This window comes from Oncorhynchus mykiss, chromosome 23 (assembly GCF_013265735.2).
Source record: "Oncorhynchus mykiss isolate Arlee chromosome 23, USDA_OmykA_1.1, whole genome shotgun sequence".
Lineage (NCBI taxonomy): Eukaryota > Metazoa > Chordata > Actinopteri > Salmoniformes > Salmonidae > Oncorhynchus > Oncorhynchus mykiss.
The window spans coordinates 1,411,759-1,434,810 of NC_048587.1; the positions used below are offsets into that span (position 1 = coordinate 1,411,759).

Sequence of the window (23,052 nt, forward strand, 5' to 3'; positions counted from 1 at the left end):
CCCACAGAGCTCTAACTAAGGCGTTGAGGCCAATACGTAAAGCTCCCCTGCTAAACGACATCAATCCCACCATGTTTCAACATTGGTAGAGACAGTTCTAATGAAGCTCTCCCCTCAGCCCACAGAGCTCTAACTAAGGCGTTGAGGCCAATACATAAAGCTCCCCTGCTAAACAACATCAATCCCACCATGTTTCAACATTGGTAGAGACAGTTTTAATGCAGCTCTCCCCTCAGCCCACAGAGCTCTAACTAAGGCGTTGAGGCCGATACGTAAAGCTCCCCTGCTAAACGACATCAATCCCAACATGTTTCAACATTGGTAGAGACAGTTTTAATGCAGCTCTCCCCTCAGCCCACAGAGCTCTAACTAAGGCGTTGAGGCCGATACGTAAAGCTCCCCTGCTAAACGACATCAATCCCACCATGTTTCAACATTGGTAGAGACAGTTTTAATGCAGCTCTCCCCTCAGCCCACAGAGCTCTAACTAAGGCGTTGAGGCCGATACGTAAAGCTCCCCTGCTAAACGACATCAATCCCAACATGTTTCAACATTGGTAGAGACAGTTTTAATTCAGCTCTCCCCTCAGCCCACAGAGCTCTAACTAAGGCGTTGGGGCCGATACGTAAAGCTCCCCTGCTAAACAACATCAATACCACCATGTTTCAACATTGGTAGAGACAGTTTTAATGAAGCCCTCCCCTCAGCCCACAGAGCTCTAACTAAGGCGTTGGGGCCGATACGTAAAGCTCCCCTGCTAAACAACATCAATCCCACCATGTTTCAACATTGGTAGAGACAGTTTTAATGAAGCTCTCCCCTCAGCCCACAGAGCTCTAACTAAGGCGTTGAGGCCGATACGTAAAGCTCCCCTGCTAAACGACATCAATCCCACCATGTTTCAACATTGGTAGAGAAAGTTTTAATGAAGCTCTCCCCTCAGCCCACAGAGCTCTAACTAAGGCGTTGAGGCCGATACGTAAAGCTCCCCTGCTAAACGACATCAATCCCACCATGTTTCAACATTGGTAGAGACAGTTTTAATGCAGCTCTCCCCTCAGCCCACAGAGCTCTAACTAAGGCGTTGAGGCCGATACGTAAAGCTCCCCTGCTAAACGACATCAATCCCACCATGTTTCAACATTGGTAGAGACAGTTTTAATGAAGCTCTCCCCTCAGCCCACAGAGCTCTAACTAAGGCGTTGAGGCCGATACGTAAAGCTCCCCTGCTAAACGACATCAATCCCACCATGTTTCAACATTGGTAGAGACAGTTTTAATGAAGCTCTCCCCTCAGCCCACAGAGCTCTAACTAAGGCGTTGAGGCCGGTACGTAAAGCTCCCCTGCTAAACAACATCAATCCCACCATGTTTCAACATTGGTAGAGACAGTTTTAATGAAGCTCTCCCCTCAGCCCACAGAGCTCTAACTAAGGCGTTGAGGCCGATACGTAAAGCTCCCCTGCTAAACGACATCAATCCCACCATGTTTCAACATTGGTAGAGACAGTTTTAATGAAGCTCTCCCCTCAGCCCACAGAGCTCTAACTAAGGCGTTGAGGCCGATACGTAAAGCTCCCCTGCTAAACGACATCAATCCCACCATGTTTCAACATTGGTAGAGACAGTTTTAATGAAGCTCTCCCCTCAGCCCACAGAGCTCTAACTAAGGCGTTGAGGCCGATACGTAAAGCTCCCCTGCTAAACGACATCAATCCCACCATGTTTCAACATTGGTAGAGACAGTTTTAATGCAGCTCTCCCCTCAGCCCACAGAGCTCTAACTAAGGCGTTGAGGCCGATACGTAAAGCTCCCCTGCTAAACAACATCAATCCCACCATGTTTCAACATTGGTAGAGACAGTTTTAATGCAGCTCTCCCCTCAGCCCACAGAGCTCTAACTAAGGCGTTGAGGCCGATACGTAAAGCTCCCCTGCTAAACAACATCAATCCCACCATGTTTCAACATTGGTAGAGACAGTTTTAATGAAGCTCTCCCCTCAGCCCACAGAGCTCTAACTAAGGCGTTGAGGCCGATACGTAAAGCTCCCCTGCTAAACGACATCAATCCCAACATGTTTCAACATTGGTAGAGACAGTTTTAATGCAGCTCTCCCCTCAGCCCACAGAGCTCTAACTAAGGCGTTGAGGCCGATACGTAAAGCTCCCCTGCTAAACAACATCAATCCCACCATGTTTCAACATTGGTAGAGACAGTTTTAATGAAGCTCTCCCCTCAGCCCACAGAGCTCTAACTAAGGCGTTGAGGCCGATACGTAAAGCTCCCCTGCTAAACGACATCAATCCCACCATGTTTCAACATTGGTAGAGATAGTTCTAATGCAGCTCTCCCCTCAGCCCACAGAGCTCTAACTAAGGCGTTGAGGCCGATACGTAAAGCTCCCCTAATAAACGACATCAATCCCAACATGTTTCAACATTGGTAGAGACAGTTTTAATGCAGCTCTCCCCTCAGCCCACAGAGCTCTAACTAAGGCGTTGAGGCCGATACGTAAAGCTCCCCTGCTAAACAACATGAATCCCACCATGTTTCAACATTGGTAGAGACAGTTTTAATGCAGCTCTCCCCTCAGCCCACAGAGCTCTAACTAAGGCGTTGGGGCCGATACGTAAAGCTCCCCTGCTAAACGACATCAATCCCACCATGTTTCAACATTGGTAGAGACAGTTTTAATGAAGCTCTCCCCTCAGCCCACAGAGCTCTAACTAAGGCGTTGAGGCCGATACGTAAAGCTCCCCTGCTAAACAACATGAATCCCACCATGTTTCAACATTGGTAGAGACAGTTCTAATGAAGCTCTCCCCTCAGCCCGCAGAGCTCTAACTAAGGCGTTGAGGCCGATACGTAAAGCTCCCCTGCTAAACGACATCAATCCCACCATGTTTCAACATTGGTAGAGACAGTTTTAATGAAGCTCTCCCCTCAGCCCACAGAGCTCTAACTAAGGCGTTGAGGCCGATACGTAAAGCTCCCCTGCTAAACGACATCAATCCCACCATGTTTCAACATTGGTAGAGACAGTTTTAATGAAGCTCTCCCCTCAGCCCACAGAGCTCTAACTAAGGCGTTGAGGCCGGTACGTAAAGCTCCCCTGCTAAACAACATCAATCCCACCATGTTTCAACATTGGTAGAGACAGTTTTAATGAAGCTCTCCCCTCAGCCCACAGAGCTCTAACTAAGGCGTTGAGGCCGATACGTAAAGCTCCCCTGCTAAACGACATCAATCCCACCATGTTTCAACATTGGTAGAGACAGTTTTAATGAAGCTCTCCCCTCAGCCCACAGAGCTCTAACTAAGGCGTTGAGGCCGATACGTAAAGCTCCCCTGCTAAACGACATCAATCCCACCATGTTTCAACATTGGTAGAGACAGTTTTAATGAAGCTCTCCCCTCAGCCCACAGAGCTCTAACTAAGGCGTTGAGGCCGATACGTAAAGCTCCCCTGCTAAACGACATCAATCCCACCATGTTTCAACATTGGTAGAGACAGTTTTAATGCAGCTCTCCCCTCAGCCCACAGAGCTCTAACTAAGGCGTTGAGGCCGATACGTAAAGCTCCCCTGCTAAACAACATCAATCCCACCATGTTTCAACATTGGTAGAGACAGTTTTAATGAAGCTCTCCCCTCAGCCCACAGAGCTCTAACTAAGGCGTTGAGGCCAATACGTAAAGCTCCCCTGCTAAACAACATCAATCCCACCATGTTTCAACATTGGTAGAGACAGTTCTAATGAAGCTCTCCCCTCAGCCCACAGAGCTCTAACTAAGGCGTTGAGGCCGATACGTAAAGCTCCCCTGCTAAACGACATCAATCCCACCATGTTTCAACATTGGTAGAGACAGTTCTAATGAAGCTCTCCCCTCAGCCCACAGAGCTCTAACTAAGGCGTTGAGGCCGATACGTAAAGCTCCCCTGCTAAACGACATCAATCCCACCATGTTTCAACATTGGTAGAGACAGTTTTAATGAAGCTCTCCCCTCAGCCCACAGAGCTCTAAGGCGTTGAGGCCGATACGTAAAGCTCCCCTGCTAAACGACATCAATCCCACCATGTTTCAACATTGGTAGAGACAGTTTTAATGAAGCTCTCCCCTCAGCCCACAGAGCTCTAACTAAGGCGTTGAGGCCGATACGTAAAGCTCCCCTGCTAAACGACATCAATCCCACCATGTTTCAACATTGGTAGAGACAGTTTTAATGCAGCTCTCCCCTCAGCCCACAGAGCTCTAACTAAGGCGTTGAGGCCGATACGTAAAGCTCCCCTGCTAAACAACATCAATCCCACCATGTTTCAACATTGGTAGAGACAGTTTTAATGAAGCTCTCCCCTCAGCCCACAGAGCTCTAACTAAGGCGTTGAGGCCGATACGTAAAGCTCCCCTGCTAAACAACATCAATCCCACCATGTTTCAACATTGGTAGAGACAGTTCTAATGCAGCTCTCCCCTCAGCCCACAGAGCTCTAACTAAGGCGTTGGGGCCGATACGTAAAGCTCCCCTGCTAAACGACATCAATCCCACCATGTTTCAACATTGGTAGAGACAGTTCTAATGCAGCTCTCCCCTCAGCCCACAGAGCTCTAACTAAGGCGTTGGGGCCGATACGTAAAGCTCCCCTGCTAAACGACATCAATCCCACCATGTTTCAACATTGGTAGAGACAGTTCTAATGCAGCTCTCCCCTCAGCCCACAGAGCTCTAACTAAGGCGTTGAGGCCGATACGTAAAGCTCCCCTGCTAAACAACATCAATCCCACCATGTTTCAACATTGGTAGAGACAGTTCTAATGCAGCTCTCCCCTCAGCCCACAGAGCTCTAACTAAGGCGTTGGGGCCGATACGTAAAGCTCCACTACTAAATAACATCAATCCCACCATGTTTCAACATTGGTAGAGACAGTTTTAATGAAGCTCTCCCCTCAGCCCACAGAGCTCTAACTAAGGCGTTGAGGCCGATACGTAAAGCTCCCCTGCTAAACAACATCAATCCCACCATGTTTCAACATTGGTAGAGACAGTTTTAATTAAGCTCTCCCCTCAGCCCACAGAGCTCTAACTAAGGCGTTGAGGCCGATACGTAAAGCTCCCCTGCTAAACAACATCAATCCCACCATGTTTCAACATTGGTAGAGACAGTTCTAATGCAGCTCTCCCCTCAGCCCACAGAGCTCTAACTAAGGCGTTGGGGCCGATACGTAAAGCTCCCCTGCTAAACGACATCAATCCCACCATGTTTCAACATTGGTAGAGACAGTTCTAATGCAGCTCTCCCCTCAGCCCACAGAGCTCTAACTAAGGCGTTGGGGCCGATACGTAAAGCTCCCCTGCTAAACGACATCAATCCCACCATGTTTCAACATTGGTAGAGACAGTTCTAATGCAGCTCTCCCCTCAGCCCACAGAGCTCTAACTAAGGCGTTGAGGCCGATACGTAAAGCTCCCCTGCTAAACAACATCAATACCAACATGTTTCAACATTGGTAGAGACAGTTCTAATGAAGCTCTCCCCTCAGCCCACAGAGCTCTAACTAAGGCGTTGAGGCCGATACGTAAAGCTCCCCTGCTAAACAACATCAATCCCACCATGTTTCAACATTGGTAGAGACAGTTCTAATGCAGCTCTCCCCTCAGCCCACAGAGCTCTAACTAAGGCGTTGGGGCCGATACGTAAAGCTCCACTACTAAATAACATCAATCCCACCATGTTTCAACATTGGTAGAGACAGTTTTAATGAAGCTCTCCCCTCAGCCCACAGAGCTCTAACTAAGGCGTTGAGGCCGATACGTAAAGCTCCCCTGCTAAACAACATCAATCCCACCATGTTTCAACATTGGTAGAGACAGTTTTAATGAAGCTCTCCCCTCAGCCCACAGAGCTCTAACTAAGGCGTTGAGGCCGATACGTAAAGCTCCCCTGCTAAACAACATCAATCCCACCATGTTTCAACATTGGTAGAGACAGTTCTAATGCAGCTCTCCCCTCAGCCCACAGAGCTCTAACTAAGGCGTTGGGGCCGATACGTAAAGCTCCCCTGCTAAACGACATCAATCCCACCATGTTTCAACATTGGTAGAGACAGTTCTAATGCAGCTCTCCCCTCAGCCCACAGAGCTCTAACTAAGGCGTTGGGGCCGATACGTAAAGCTCCCCTGCTAAACGACATCAATCCCACCATGTTTCAACATTGGTAGAGACAGTTCTAATGCAGCTCTCCCCTCAGCCCACAGAGCTCTAACTAAGGCGTTGAGGCCGATACGTAAAGCTCCCCTGCTAAACAACATCAATACCAACATGTTTCAACATTGGTAGAGACAGTTCTAATGAAGCTCTCCCCTCAGCCCACAGAGCTCTAACTAAGGCGTTGAGGCCGATACGTAAAGCTCCCCTGCTAAACAACATCAATCCCACCATGTTTCAACATTGGTAGAGACAGTTCTAATGCAGCTCTCCCCTCAGCCCACAGAGCTCTAACTAAGGCGTTGAGGCCGATACGTAAAGCTCCCCTGCTAAACGACATCAATCCCACCATGTTTCAACATTGGTAGAGACAGTTCTAATGCAGCTCTCCCCTCAGCCCACAGAGCTCTAACTAAGGCGTTGAGGCCGATACGTAAAGCTCCCCTGCTAAACGACATCAATCCCACCATGTTTCAACATTGGTAGAGACAGTTTTAATGAAGCTCTCCCCTCAGCCCACAGAGCTCTAACTAAGGCGTTGGGGCCGATACGTAAAGCTCCCCTGCTAAACGACATAAATCCCACCATGTTTCAACATTGGTAGAGACAGTTTTAATGAAGCTCTCCCCTCAGCCCACAGAGCTCTAACTAAGGCGTTGGGGCCGATACGTAAAGCTCCCCTGCTAAACGACATCAATCCCACCATGTTTCAACATTGGTAGAGACAGTTTTAATGCAGCTCTCCCCTCAGCCCACAGAGCTCTAACTAAGGCGTTGAGGCCGATACGTAAAGCTCCCCTGCTAAACAACATCAATCCCAACATGTTTCAACATTGGTAGAGACAGTTTTAATGCAGCTCTCCCCTCAGCCCACAGAGCTCTAACTAAGGCGTTGGGGCCGGTACGTAAAGCTCAATAAAGAGCAGTGATAATAACAAGAGCAGAGTGCAGGTTTCTTCATTAATGCATGAAGAACACAAGATGCCAAGTACTGTATATTTTATCACGTTGACTCATTAATGTGAGAGAACCCTTTGAAGCCGGGGACTCAGCATCGTGACTAATGCATTTCATTTTACCACCTGGGTACCCCCCTCCACCCTCCCTCCCTTAACGAATCTAGTAAACAGCTCCAGAAATCCCAGAACAAGCTGATTAGGGTGGTGTTGAATCTGAGCCAACATACTCGTGTTGGTAGGAGACAGTTTCAGGAGCTGGGCTGGCTGCCGGTTGGGTCAAAGGTTACACAGACCATGATTTGTCTGGATCATAGGATAATCCGTTGGGCAGCTCCTAGGTATTAGTCTGGCTAATAGGATCATTCACTGGGCAGCTCCTAGGGATTAGTCTGGATCATAGGATAATTCACTGGGCAGCTCCTAGGTATTAGTCTGGATCATACACTGGGCAGCTCCTAGGTATTAGTCTGGATCATAGGATCATACGCTGGGCAGCTCCTAGGTATTAGTCTGGATCATACACTGGGCAGCTCCTAGGTATTAGTCTGGATCATAGGATCATACGCTGGGCAGCTCCTAGGAATTAGTCTGGATCATAGGATCATTCGCTGGGCAGCTCCTAGGTATTAGTCTGGTTCATAGGATCATTCGCTGGGCAGCTCCTAGGTATTAGTCTGGATCATAGGATCATTCGCTGGGCAGCTCCTAGGTATTAGTCTGGATCATAGGATCATCTGTTGGGCAGCTCCTAGGTATTAGTCTGGTTCATAGGATCATTCGCTGGGCAGCTCCTAGGTATTAGTCTGGATCATAGGATAATTCGCTGGGCAGCTCCTAGGTATTAGTCTGGATCATAGGATCATCTGTTGGGCAGCTCCTAGGTATTAGTCTGGATCATAGGATCATCTGTTGGGCAGCTCCTAGGTATTAGTCTGGTTCATAGGATCATTCGCTGGGCAGCTCCTAGGTATTAGTCTGGATCATAGGATCATTCGCTGGGCAGCTCCTAGGTATTAGTCTGGATCATAGGATCATCTGTTGGGCAGCTCCTAGGTATTAGTCTGGTTCATAGGATCATTCGCTGGGCAGCTTCTAGGTATTAGTCTGGATCATAGGATCATTCGCTGGGCAGCTCCTAGGTATTAGTCTGGATCATAGGATCATATGCTGGGCAGCTCCTAGGTATTAGTCTGGATCATAGGATCATCTGTTGGGCAGCTCCTAGGTATTAGTCTGGATCATACACTGGTCAGCTCCTAGGTATTAGTCTGGATCATAGGATCATATGCTGGGCAGCTCCTAGGTATTAGTCTGGATCATAGGATCATCTGTTGGGCAGCTCCTAGGGATTAGTCTGGATCATAGGATAATTCACTGGGCAGCTCCTAGGTATTAGTCTGGATCATAGGATCATACGCTGGGCAGCTCCTAGGTATTAGTCTGGATCATAGGATAATTCACTGGGCAGCTCCTAGGTATTAGTCTGGATCATAGGATCATACATAGGCTTTACTGGGCAGCTCCTAGGTATTAGTCTGGATCATACACTGGGCAGCTCCTAGGTATTAGTCTGGATCATACACTGGGCAGCTCCTAGGTATTAGTCTGGATCATAGGATCATTCACTGGGCAGCTCCTAGGTATTAGTCTGGTTCATAGGATCATACACTGGGCAGCTCCTAGGTATTAGTCTGGATCATAGGATCATACACTGGGCAGCTCCTAGGTATTAGTCTGGTTCATAGGATCATACACTGGGCAGCTCCTAGGTATTAGTCTGGATCATAGGATCATACGCTGGGCAGCTCCTAGGTATTAGTCTGGTTCATAGGATCATACGCTGGGCAGCTCCTAGGTATTAGTCTGGATCATACACTGGGCAGCTCCTAGGTATTAGTCTGGATCATACGCTGGGCAGCTCCTAGGTATTAGTCTGGATCATACACTGGGCAGCTCCTAGGTATTAGTCTGGTTCATAGGATCATATGCTGGGCAGCTCCTAGGTATTAGTCTGGTTCATAGGATCATACGCTGGGCAGCTCCTAGGTATTAGTCTGGTTCATAGGATCATTCTCTGGGCAGCTCCTAGGTATTAGTCTGGATCATCCGCTGGGCAGCTCCTAGGTATTAGTCTGGTTCATAGGATCATTCTCTGGGCAGCTCCTAGGTATTAGTCTGGATCATTCGCTGGGCAGCTCCTAGGTATTAGTCTGGATCATTCTCTGGGCAGCTCCTAGGTATTAGTCTGGATCATAGGATCATTCTCTGGGCAGCTCCTAGGTATTAGTCTGGATCATCCGTTGGGCAGCTCCTAGGTATTAGTCTGGATCATAGGATCATTCTCTGGGCAGCTCCTAGGTATTAGTCTGGATCATCCGTTGGGCAGCTCCTAGGTATTAGTCTGGATCATCCGCTGGGCAGCTCCTAGGTATTAGTCTGGATCATCCGTTGGGCAGCTCCTAGGTATTAGTCTGGATCATTCGCTGGGCAGCTCCTAGGTATTAGTCTGGATCATTCGCTGGGCAGCTCCTAGGTATTAGTCTGGATCATCCGTTGGGCAGCTCCTAGGTATTAGTCTGGCTCATAGGATCCCTCCCTCTCCCTCATAGGATCCCATACCTCCCCCTTCCTCCATGCTCAGTCTCAGTACAGGGATTCTATTTCAGAATCTACCCATACCTCCCCCTTCCTCCATGCTCAGTCTCAGTACAGGGCTACACAATCAAAGACAACAGGGATATGATTGGCTTCCAGATAGGGATGGAACTCTTCCCAGATTCTAATGTTAAAGACATGACTGCATCGATAAGTGGACCCCCCTTACCTTTCTAAAAGACCTAATCTTTACTTGTCTGATCTTACAAGTGTCCAACAAAGCATGGAACTGTGTTTGAGAGGCATTGATATAAAAACCATTTTGCGTGCTGAACAACCCCACGGAATATCAGTAGGTTGGTCAAACTGTACTGTGCCCAGTTTCCGTCACTGTCCAACGGGAGGCTGGTTCCTGATCCTACACATTGTTTCAGGAATAATCAGAATTAGGTGGTAACATAGGTAAGATGATTTATATTCATCATATGTTTGTAAGTTACTTCTCATCAGAATGTGTTTGTATAATACTGTGGCAGGGTTGCAGTATCTGTCCTATGTCAGGACTAAGTTATTTGGGCCGCAGAGAGGGGAGAGGTCAAGCGTGTATCTCTTGGCTCCACAATGTCTGTGTGCCAGTCAGGGTGTCTCTGTGATCTTGTCAAGATAGGATGGATTTGATATATGCCTGTTGATATGGAGGATTGGTTGTATTTAGAATTGGTTGTATCTAAATGACAATGTGATATATATCATAGGGTGGGGGTAATGTCTTGGTACCATTTTGTACCAAGGACGAAATAAGAGTTTTGTTTAGGAGACCAAACTGAACGATAATTTATAGCCAACTCTGTCTGGCTAGGGGATACTCCTCTCTGAAGTAAAGTATTTTCTTTGTGTAAGTTCCTAAGACCTGTGGTTTGTCATGTCGTCTAGGGGGGGTGGATCTTTGTGTAAGTTCCTAAGACCTGTGGTTTGTCATGTCGTCTAGGGGGGGTGGATCTTTGCTATTAAAGGATCTCAGTTGCAATGTAGTGGGGGCTCTCAGAGAATTCATTGATAGACACTGAATTGATCTGAGAGTCACAGGGTTGTGATAGAGCTCATATAATTAAAGATGGACTTTGATAACTAACTCTGACTTGTGTTGTGGTTTGCTCTCATGATTTGGTAAATAGAGGAAATTTCCACGACAACATCTGCATGGCATTTCTAAAACGGCTTACATGATATATGATAGGCTTTAATAGTCTAGTGACAATTTATGTAATTTGCGAGATGATTGCTATCTATGTGCTGTTGAAAATTATGTTTTGCCAGAATAAATGTAAATTACATTGCGCCCCCTCCTAATCTGATAGTTGTTGCGGGGTGGTAGATGTCTATTCTTCCTCATGGCTTTAATCTGATAGTTGTCGTGGGGTGGTAGATGTCTAGTCTCCTTTATGTCTCTAATATGATAGTGGTAGTGGGGTAGTAGACATCTAGTATCCTTTATGGCTCTAATCTGATAGTGGTAGTGAGGTGGAAGATGTCTAGTCTACTTTATGGCTCTAATCTGATAGTTGTTGCGGGGTGGTAGATGTCTAGGCTCCCTTATGGCTTTAATCTGATAGTTGTCTTGGGGTGGTAAATGTCTAGTCTCCATTATGGATCTAATCTGATAATGGAAGTGGGGTGGTAGATGTCTAGTCTCCCTTATGGATCTAATCTGATAATGGAAGTGGGGTGGTAGATGTTTAGTCTCCTTTATGGATCTAATCTGATAGTGGTAATGGGGTGGTAGATGTCTAGTCTCCCTTATGGATCTAATCTGATAATGGAAGTGGGGTGGTAGATGTATAGTCTCCTTTATGGATCTAATCTGATAGTGGTAATGGGGTGGTAGATGTTTAGTCTCCTTTATGGATCTAATCTGATAGTGGTAATGGGGTGGTAGATGTTTAGTCTCCTTTATGGATCTAATCTGATAGTGGTAATGGGGTGGTAGATGTTTAGTCTCCCTTATGGCTCTAATCTGATAGTGGTAATGGGGTGGTAGATGTTTAGTCTCCTTTATGGATCTAATCTGATAGTGGTAATGGGGTGGTAGATGTTTAGTCTCCTTTATGGATCTAATCTGATAGTGGTAATGGGGTGGTAGATGTTTAGTCTCCTTTATGGATCTAATCTGATAGTGGTAATGGGGTGGTAGATGTCTAGTCTCCTTTATGGATCTAATCTGATAGTGGTAATGGGGTGGTAGATGTCTAGTCTCCTTTATGGATCTAATCTGATAGTGGTAATGGGGTGGTAGATGTCTAGTCTCCTTTATGGATCTAATCTGATAGTGGTAATGGGGTGGTAGATGTTTAGTCTCCTTTATGGATCTAATCTGATAGTGGTAATGGGGTGGTAGATGTCTAGTCTCCTTTATGGATCTAATCTGATAGTGGTAATGAAGTGGTAGATGTTTAGTCTCCTTTATGGATCTAATCTGATAGTGGTAATGGGGTGGTAGATGTTTAGTCTCCTTTATGGCTCTAATCTGATAGTGGAGGTCGGGTGGTAGAAGCCTAGTCTTCCCTTATGGCTCCAATCTGATAGTGGTAATGATAATACAGTATAAACAAGTCTATATACAATGTGAGCAAATGAGGTGAGAAGGGAGGTAAAGGCAAAAGAGGCCATGGTGGCAAAGTAAATACAATATAGCAAGTAAAACACTGGAATGGTAGATTTACAATGGAAGAATGTGCAAAGTAGAAATAAAAATAATGGGGTGCAAAGGAGCAAAATAAAGAAATAAATTAAATACAGCAGGGAAAGAGGTAGTTGTTTGGGCTAAATTATAGGTGGGCTATGTACAGGTGCAGTAATCTGTGAGCTGCTCTGACAGTTGGTGCTTAAAGCTAGTGAGGGAGATAAGTGTTTCCAGTTTCAGAGATTTTTGTAGTTCGTTCCAGTCATTGGCAGCAGAGAACTGGAAGGAGAGGCGGCCAAAGAAAGAATTGGTTTTGGGGGTGACTAGAGAGATATACCTGCTAGAGCGTGTGCTACAGGTGGGAGATGCTATAGTGACCAGCGAGCTGAGATAAGGGGGGACTTTACCTAGCAGGGTCTTGTAGATGACATGGAGCCAGTGGGTTTGGCGACGAGTATGAAGCGAGGGCTTAGATTTATAATGAGGTGGTAGATTTTGAGTCTCCCTTATGGCTCTAATCTGATACTGGGAGTGGGGTGGTAGATGTCTAGGCTCCCTTATTGCTCTAATATGATGTTTGTTGTGGGGTGGTAGATGTCTAGTCCACATTATGGTTCCAACCTGAAAGTGTTAGAAGTGTGGTAGATGTCTAGTCTCCCTTATGGCTCTAATCTAAGAGTTAAAATGAGGTGGTAGATGTCAAGTGGGCTGGTAGAAACCTAGACTCCCTTATGGCTCTAATCTGATAGTGGTAATGGGGTAGTAGATGTCGAGTCTCCTTTATGGCTCTAATCTGATAGTTGTTGTGGGGAGGTAGATGTCGAGTCTCCCTTATGGCTTTAATCTGATAGTTGTTGTGGGTTGGAAGATGTCTAGTCTAGAAGATGTCTAGTCTCCCTTTTGGCTCTAATCTGAGAGTGGAAGTGGGGTGGCAGATGTCTAGGCTCCTTTATGGCTCTAATCTGATAGTGGTAGTAGGTTGGTAGATGTCTAGTCTCTTTTATGGCTCTAATCTGGTTAGTGGTAGATGTCAAGTCTCCCTCATGGCTCTAATCTGATAGTTGTTTTGGGGAAGTAGATGTCTTGTCTCCTTTATGGCTCTAATCTGATAGTGGAGGTCGGGTGGTAGAAGCCTAGTCTTCCCTTATGGCTCCAATCTGATAGTGGTAATGAAGTGGTAGATGTCTAGACTCCCTTATGGCTCTAATCTGATAGTGGTAATGGGGTTGAAGAAGCCTAGTCTCCCTTATGGCTCTAATCTGATAGTGGTGTGGGGTGGTAGATGCCTAGTCTCCCTTATGGCTCTAATCCGATAGTGGTGTGGGGTGGTAGATGCCTAGTCTCCCTTATGGCTCTAATCTGATAGTGATGTGGGGTGAAAGATGCCTAGGTCGAGTTATGCGTCCTCTGATACTTGACCCGCCAAACCACACCCGCCAGCTTAAACTGGAGCTAGTGTGTCGGAGGAATGTTCCGGAGGAAACACAGATGACCGAGTCAGCCTGCAGGAAGCTGGCCCACCACAAGGAGTCGCTAGAGCGCAATGAGTCAAGTGAAGCCCTCTCGGCCAAAACCTCTACCTAACCTGGACAACGCTGTGCCAATTGTGCACCGCCCTATGGGAATCCTGGTCGCGGCCGGTTGTGACACAGCCTGGGATCAAACCCAGGTCTGTAGTGCTGAATCAAGCACTGCGATGCCTTTGACCGCTGCGCTTCTCGGGAGGCCTTTTGTTTTTTAAATCTAATTTTACTGCAACACATATTAATATATTAACATATTCATTTTACTGCTTCCATGAGTTACTTGATGTGGAATACAGTTCCATGCAGCCATGGCTCTATGTTGTGCTGTGCACCTCCCATAGTCTGTTCTGGACTTGGGGACTGTGAAGAGACCTCTGGTGGCATGTCTTATGGGGTATGCATGGGTGTCTGAGCTATGTGCCAGTAAACAGTTTAAACAGACAGCTTTGAACTTTCAACATGTCAATACAAGTAGTGATGAAGTCAATCTCTCTTCCACTTTGATCCAGGAGAGACTGACATCCATATTATTAATGTTAGCTCTCCATGTACATTTAAGGGCCAGCTGTGCTGCCCTGTTCTGTGCCAACTGCAATTTTCCCAAGTCCCTTTTTGTAGCGCTTTATTATAGACAGACTTCTCCCCATCTTAGCTACTGTTTTAGCTACTGTTTTGACCATGACAGTTTACAATCCAGGGTGTCATGACGTGACCCTCTTTGGGTACAGCGAACACCATCCTCCTCTCTCTTCCCCCTACACCAGACTCTGTTAGGCAGGTCATAAATTCCTAGATGAGTTCTCTCCTCATGGCCAGAGTATAAGAGAGAGTGAGTTTTCATAGAGAGAACAAGGGAACTTCTTCCATTTATTACTGTTACCCCCAGGTGTAATGATGTGACTGGTCTGACTAGGTGACCTTGACTGGCTGCGACTGACTCACGCCCATCCTCCTCTCCTCTTCTCTTCTCTTCTCTTCTCTTCTCCACTCCACTTCTCCTCTCCACTCCTCTCCTCCTCCTCTCCCCTTGTGCCTACACCTGCTGCTGCGGGGCAGACAATCCTACAACTCGTTCTATCAGATGTCTGTAATGTGACCTAGGTTCCATGCATTTCCCCAGAAGCTAAACATTCTGAAGGCGATGCCGTGTAGGATTGACTCACGTGTGTCATCACCCGTTCTAAGAAAACTGTGAAATGTTTTAACAAGAGGATGTTTTACCATAGTTTACCATAGTTTACTAAACCCCTCAAGGTCAATCCAGTGTCTCACATCACAAACCTTTACCATATTTTACCATTTAAACCCCTCAAGGTCAATCCATCACATACCTTTACCATATTTTACCATTTAAACCCCTCAAGGTCAATCCAGGGTCTCACATCACAAACTTTTACCATATTTGACCATTTAAACCCCTCAAGGTAAATCCATCACATACCTTTACCATATTTTACCATTTAAACCCCTCAAGGTCAATTCAGGGTCTCACATCACAAACCTTTACCATATTTTATCATCTAAACCCCTCAAGGTCAATCCAAGGTCTCACATCCCAAACCTTTACCATATTTTACCGTTTAGACCCCTCAAGGTCAATCCAAGGTCTCACCCACAAAGCCTATAAACGAGTGAGGACATAATCATGCTGACTGACTGGATGCCAGATAGGTAGGTGACCTTAACTCTTACACCACAGAAGTCATGAAGGACTATGTGTCACATAAGTATGATGAGTGACATCAGCACAGTCTCGTGCTCTCTCATCAGCACAGTCTCACAGTCTCTTGTGTTCTGAAGGCACTTTGCAACGAATCATACAGCCTTGACCCAGGTGTTGAATCATACAGCCTTGACCCAGGTGTTGAATCATACAGCCTTGACCCAGGTGTTGAATCATACAGCCTTGACCCAGGTGTTGAATCATACAGCCTTGACCCAGGTGTCAATTCATACAGCCTTGACCCAGGTGTCCATTCATAAAGCCTTAGTCTAGAGGCTAAATCATACAGCCTTGATCCAGGTCTTGAATCATACAGCCTTGACCCAGGTGTTGAATCATACAGCCTTGACCCAGGTGTCAATGCATACAGCCTTGACCCAGGTGTCCATTCATAAAGCCTTAGTCTAGAGGCTAAATCATACAGCCTTGATCCCAGGTGTTGAATCATACAGCCTTGACCCAGGTGTTGAATCATACAGCCTTGACCCAGGTGTTGAATCATACAGCCTTGACCCAGGTGTTGAATCATACAGCCTTGACCCAGGTGTCCATTCAAACAGCCTTGACCCAGGTGTCAATTCATACAGCCTTGACCCAGGTGTCCATTCATAAAGCCTTAGTCTAGAGGCTAAATCATACAGCCTTGACCCAGGTGTTGAATCATACAGCCTTGACCCAGGTGTTGAATCATACAGCCTTGATCCATCCAGGTGTTGAATCATATAGCCTTGATCCAGGTGTCGAATCATACAGCCTTGACCCAGGTGTTGAATCATACAGCCTTGACCCAGGTGTTGAATCATACAGCCTTGACCCAGGTGTTGAATCATACAGCCTTGACCCAGGTGTCCATTCAAACAGCATTGACCCAGGTGTCCATTCAAACAGCCTTGACCCAGGTGTCCATTCATAAAGCCTTAGTCTAGAGGCTAAATCATACAGCCTTGATCCAGGTGTTGAATCATATAGCCTTGATCCAGGTGTCGAATTGCACAGCCTTGATCCAGGTGTCATTGAAGACAATGAAGAGGTAGTAGAGGAAGCCGTTTAGACCTGTTCTAAGGCACTGCATCGCGTCACTCAAGACACGGGTTCGATCCCAGGCTGTGTCACAGCCGGCCGTGACCGGGAGACCCATGAGGCGGTGCACAATTGGCCCAGGTTAGGGGAGGGTTTGGCCGGCCGGGATGTCCTTGTCCCATCGCGCTCTAGCGACTCCTTGTGGTGGGCCGGGCGCATGCCCGCTGACTTCGGTTGCCAGTTGTACAGTGTTTCCTCCGACACATTGAGAAGTAGTACGGCTTTGCAGGGTCATTTTTCCGTGTCCGTAGGGGAATTGCAGTTATGTGACAAGACTGTAACTACTAATTGGGGAGAAAAAGGGGGAAAAGTACGAAAACAAATTTTAAAATCTTGCACTATAAAGGGAATAGAACCATTTGGTTCAGTTGTTCCATGATGGCTCGGAGGGAAATACATATGTTATCCAACAGCCAGAGTTTATGAAGTTGAATCATTACCATCTTGAATCACAAAGTCTAGTTTTAATGTGATTTAAAGATCATCAGCAGAGGGGGAAAAAAGCCTTTCATTTAAACCGTAGAAAAAAACTGATCTCACCTGGGAAGATTTAAAGGCTGAAGGTTTTAAATGTCAAGTGTTTGATGTCTGCCTTCAGCTATTCATTAGACCTGTACGTCACCGTAAGGCTGCTCTCACAAATCATGGCACACACACACAGATGAGCTGCAGATTCTCTCTCTATCCCTCTCCCTCTTATTCTCCTGTGGAGAGATGGTGTTTGTACTGCACTGGTTGCCCTTTTCTTGTGGCAATAGGTGACAAATCTTGCTGCTGTGATGGCACACAGTGGTATTTCACCCAATAGATATGGGAGTTGATCAAAATTAGATTTGTTTTTCAAATTCTTTGTGGGTCTGTGTAATCTGAGGGAAATATGTATCTTGTCTCAGGAAACTAGGCGTATGTCGCAGGTCACTACTTCACAGAAGAGCCATTTGAACGAAAACGTTTTTAGCAGAAAGGCCTTCTCGAACGTGAACTTTCATGTGCCTTAATAACAAACTTGTAAGTCATCTGTAAATATGAATACAATTGTTAAATTACAAGCCTAGTTGGTTTAGCCACAGAAAAAAGTGGGCAACCTTCCCACTGGCCATGATTGGCTGAGACAATGATTTTGCTGGACATGCCGAGAGACTGGCCATGATTGGCTGAGACAACGAGTGGGCTGGACATGCCGAGAGACTGGTCATGATTGGCTGAGACAATGAGTGTGCTGAGATGAATTTGGATTGGTCTGCCATATAGCTTCTGTCTATTTCAGCAGGTCAGTATGTTTAAGTAATCCGTTCTAACGTGATTTAATTTTTTTTTTATTGCGTAGTAAAACTGCATAAGTGTCGTTTTCCACTTTCTGGAGGACCGAGTTTTGAAATAGTGGAATTTGAGTAAAACACCTGTCTTTGGATTACATCTTCAAACTAAGGGCAACCATGGCAACCGACAGGACACACGTCCATCCATTATGTTATGGGTAAGATAGTCTAGCTAGCTTCATTTTCAGAAATGACACGTTTATAATTTTGTCATAGTCTTTTAATTTCAAGTTAAAGTGTACTGTTAGCTAGCTGACTTTAGCTGGCCTGCTAGCTAATGTTACGTGCATGATCTTATTATTCGTATCTCAGAGCCATTTGCTTGACTAGTTAAAGCCTAATGTTAGCTAGCTAACATTGGACCTGGTTGGTTAGCTATCTGCAGATTCATGCAAGGTAGTAACATGAGTTGGGATTATAGTTAATTGTTTCCCTAGCTAGCTAACTAAATGTCTTAACTCCACTATGCAAGTAACCACTTTGGGTGCTTTCGTAAATTCAGTCTGGCCATCTACTCCGATTTCAGAGCACTCTCATCTAAGTGTGACAGAGTGCAGAATAACTGATGAATTTACGAACGCTCAACACCCGTTGAATATGGACGGTGTCAGTAAACGTTAGCAAAAAAGCGTAATTAAATTGTTGCCAGCAGCACATGCAGTTGTGAGGTCAGAACGTTCGATCAACCCTACTAATCGGCCAGAGCGTCCAGTGTGCACCCTGAACGCCCAGAGAGCGAAATGCTCTGAATTTACGAACGGACGATCTGACAGCACAGTTGCAGTCACCAACACTATGGATAACATAACAGCCTAACCAGATAAGCTAGGGCGAGTAATGTTCAGGGAGCTGTTCTATAATTTGTGTCTGGAAGTAGCTAGCAAGTTAGCTTGGGTGCTTGACTGCTGTTGTTAGTTGAGAACGCTCGGATCAATTAGAGATGGATGGGGCTAAAGCTTAAGAGGGTGGGAACGATGCTGAATGGGTGTAGACAAAGAAGGGCTCTCCAGTAGGTACCAAAAATATTCAAAGGCCATTTCCTCAAAAGTGAGTTTACAAGTTTGTCAACTTTCAAAGCAGAATTACTTTCCATTGTTCCTGAAATCAAGTGTATGATATACCATTTTGTAGCTCTGAGTCACTACTTTTATCCAATGTAAAAAACACAACTTCAAATTCCAATTTGAGCCAGTCGGTCATATATGTGTCTCTAATATGGTCATACATTTGGCAGGAGAACAGGAAGTGGAGCTCAGTTTCCACCTCATTTTGTGTGCAGTGTGCACATAGGCAGACCTGACTCTCAAGAGAAGACAGGCTAAGGCGCCCTATATATATATATATATACAGTGCCTTGCGAAAGTATTCGGCCCCCTTGAACTTTGCGACCTTTTGCCACATTTCAGGCATCAAACATAAAGATATAAAACTGTATTTTTTTGTGAAGAATCAACAACAAGTGGGATGACATTTATTGGATATTTCAAACTTTTTTAACAAATCAAAAACTGAAAAATTGGGCGTGCAAAATTATTCAGCCCCCTGAAGTTAATACTTTGTAGCGCCACCTTTTGCCATTCTAACACCTGGATATGTTTATTTTTGAACCATTTCATTGTAGATTTTGCTTTATGTTTTGGATCATTGTCTTGTTGGAAGACAAATCTCCGTCCCAGTCTCAGGTCTTTTGCAGACTCCATCAGGTTTTCTTCCAGAATGGTCCTGTATTTGGCTCCATCCATCTTCCCATCAATTTTAACCATCTTCCCTGTCCCTGCTGAAGAAAAGCAGGCCCAAACCATTATGCTGCCACCACCATGTTTGACAGTGGGGATGGTGTGTTCAGCTGTGTTGCTTTTACGCCAAACATAACGTTTTGCATTGTTGCCAAAAAGTTCAATTTTGGTTTCATCTGACCAGAGCACCTTCTTCCACATGTTTGGTGTGTCTCCCAGGTGGCTTGTGGCAAACTTTAAACGACACTTTTTATGGATATCTTTAAGAAATGGCTTTCTTCTTGCCACTCTTCCATAAAGGCCAGATTTGTGCAATATACGACTGATTGTTGTCCTATGGACAGAGTCTCCCACCTCAGCTGTAGATCTCTGCAGTTCATCCAGAGTGATCATGGGCCTCTTGGCTGCATCTCTGATCAGTCTTCTCCTTGTATGAGCTGAAAGTTTAGAGGGACGGCCAGGTCTTGGTAGATTTGCAGTGGTCTGATACTCCTTCCATTTCAATATTATCGCTTGCACAGTGCTCCTTGGGATGTTTAAAGCTTGGGAAATATTTTTGTATCCAAATCCGGCTTTAAACTTCTTCACAACAGTATCTCGGACCTGCCTGGTGTGTTCCTTGTACTTCATGATGCTCTCTGCGCTTTTAACGGACCTCTGAGACTATCACAGTGCAGGTGCATTTATACGGAGACTTGATTACACACAGGTGAATTGTATTTATCATCATTAGTCATTTAGGTCAACATTGGATCATTCAGAGATCCTCACTGAACTTCTGGAGAGAGTTTGCTGCACTGAAAGTAAAAGGGCTGAATAATTTTGCACGCCCAATTTTTCAGTTTTTGATTTGTTAAAAAAAAGTTTGAAATATCCAATAAATGTCGTTCCACTCCATGATTGTGTCCCACTTGTTGTTGATTCTTCACAAAAAAATACAGTTTTATATCTTTATGTTTGAAGTCTGAAATGTGGCAAAAGGTCGCAAAGTTCAAGGGGGCCGAATACTTTCGCAAGGCACTGTATATATATATATATATATTGAAGAGGGTGGGGCTTAAGCTGCATTCCTGTCTCACCCCACGGCCCTGTGGGAAGAAATGTGTGTGTTTTTAGCCAATTTTAACCACACACTTGTTGTTTGTGTACATTAATTTTATAATGTTGTATGTTTTCCCCCAACACCACTTTCCATCAATTTGTATAGGTGACCCTGATGCCAAACTGAGTTGAAAGCTTTTTTGAAATTAACAAAGCATGAGAAGACTTTGCCTTTGTTTTGGTTTGTTTGCTTGTCAATTAGAGTGCGCAGGGTGAATACGTGGTCTGTTGTATGGTAAATTGGTAAAAAGCCAATTAACCATTTGAGGTTGAACCTTCGTTAGAGTCCAGTTGTATTTGCATATGGTTACTAGCATCATGATGCAGTTTCCTCTGGCCTAGTGAAATGGAAAAAAAGAGTGCTACATCAGAAATGAGTGCCATTTTGCCCACACACAGTGTTTTTTTATCCTCCTGCGACACTTCAAAGCCAGCATCCCCTCGCACCAGTGAGAAGGCTTTCCGAGCTGTCCTCCCCTCCCCCTCTCTCCCTCCAGTCTCTGCTCTAAAGCTCATCAAACGAAGGGTCATGGTTTGAGGGGTTCAGCCTCTACTCTGTCCACAGCTGGGAGCTGCCGTGTGCTGGGCTGATGGCTGGGAGCTGGGATGCTGTGCTGGGCAGACCAGGTGCCAGGGGACTGCAGAGCAGCTCATCGCTCAGCTGGAGAGGAGTCACTCAAGGAGAGCTAGGGGAGAGGGAGTTTGAGGAGAGGAGGATTGGAAGAAATGGAGTTTGAGGAGAAGAGGATTGGATGAAAGGGAGTTTGAGGAGAAGAGGATTAGAGGAAATGGAGTTTGAGGGGAGGGGGATTAGAGGAAATGAAGTTTGAGGGGAGGTGGATTAGAGGAAATGGAGTTTGAGGGGAGGTGGATTAGAGGAAATGGAGTTTGAGGGGAGGGGGATTAGAGGAAATGGAGTTTGAGGGGAGGGGGATTAGAGGAAATGGAGTTTGAGGGGAGGTGGATTAGAGGAAATGGAGTTTGAGGGAAGGTGGATTAGAGGAAATGGAGTTTGAGGGGAGGGGGATTAGAGGAAATGGAGTTTGAGGGGAGGGGGATTAGAGGAAATGGAGTTTGAGGGGAGGGGGATTAGAGGAAATGGAGTTTGAGGGGAGGGAGGGGGTTAGAGGATATTGAGTTTGAGGGGAATAGGGAATTGAGGGGAAAATATGCCTTCTCTGTTCTTGGCATGTGCACTCTAGCCAACAGCTCACATATATAGCTCTGCAGCTATGCTAGTGTACTTGATGAGATTATTATGGATAAGAGCAAGAATATTTTATTTGTCAAACGGCAGTCAAGCATCGATCATCATGTCACCAGAATAAGACCCTCGATATGTATTGGAAAGGAGCATCAAGTTCATCACCATACACGTTCACCACCCTGTGAAGTTCATCGTAATTTATTTAATCTGCAGCCTAATAAACTGCATGGTTTCCTAAATCGTAGTGGGAGGATCACACACCGTATCATCGCGTGACAAAAAGATCCTGCCATATCAAACAAACTCATTTTCTATTGGTTTTTATACAATAGAACCAAAACATCCTGTTTCCATCACAGCTGTATTTAGACAATAGAACCAAAACGTCCTGTTTCCATCCCAGCTGTATTTATACAATAGAACCAAAACGTCCTGTTTCCATCACAGCTGTATTTATACAATAGAACCAAAACGTCCTGTTTCCATCCCAGCTGTATTTAGACAATAGAACCAAAACGTCCTGTTTCCATCCCAGCTGTATTTATACAATAGAACCAAAACGTCCTGTTTCCATCCCAGCTGTATTCATACAATAGAACCAAAACGTCCTGTTTCCATCCCAGCTGTATTTATACAATAGAACCAAAACGTCCTGTTTCCATCCCAGCTGTATTTATACAATAGAACCAAAACGTCCTGTGTGTCATAATGTTGTTTTATACTGTCTGACTTTACTCCATAAAATCTGTGGATGGAAATGTGTTTTTATAAGGCCATGTTGAGCTCCAGAATGCAGGACATGGCCATTAAAGGTGTTCAGAAACACACTGATCCACTACTATTGATACAACAAGTCAAGACTACTGACACAAGTCAAGACTACTGACACAAGTCAAGACTACTGACACAAGTCAAGACT

The 23,052-nt window shown here is 45.4% G+C and overlaps 1 protein-coding gene across 4 annotated transcripts in view; it reads right to left on the reverse strand.

Moving 5' to 3' along the window:
* The window catches only part of LOC110517589 (regulator of G-protein signaling 7-like), a 133,632-nt gene that overhangs the window by 58,778 nt on the left and 51,802 nt on the right, over nt 1–23,052 (reverse strand). The window lies entirely within an intron of this gene.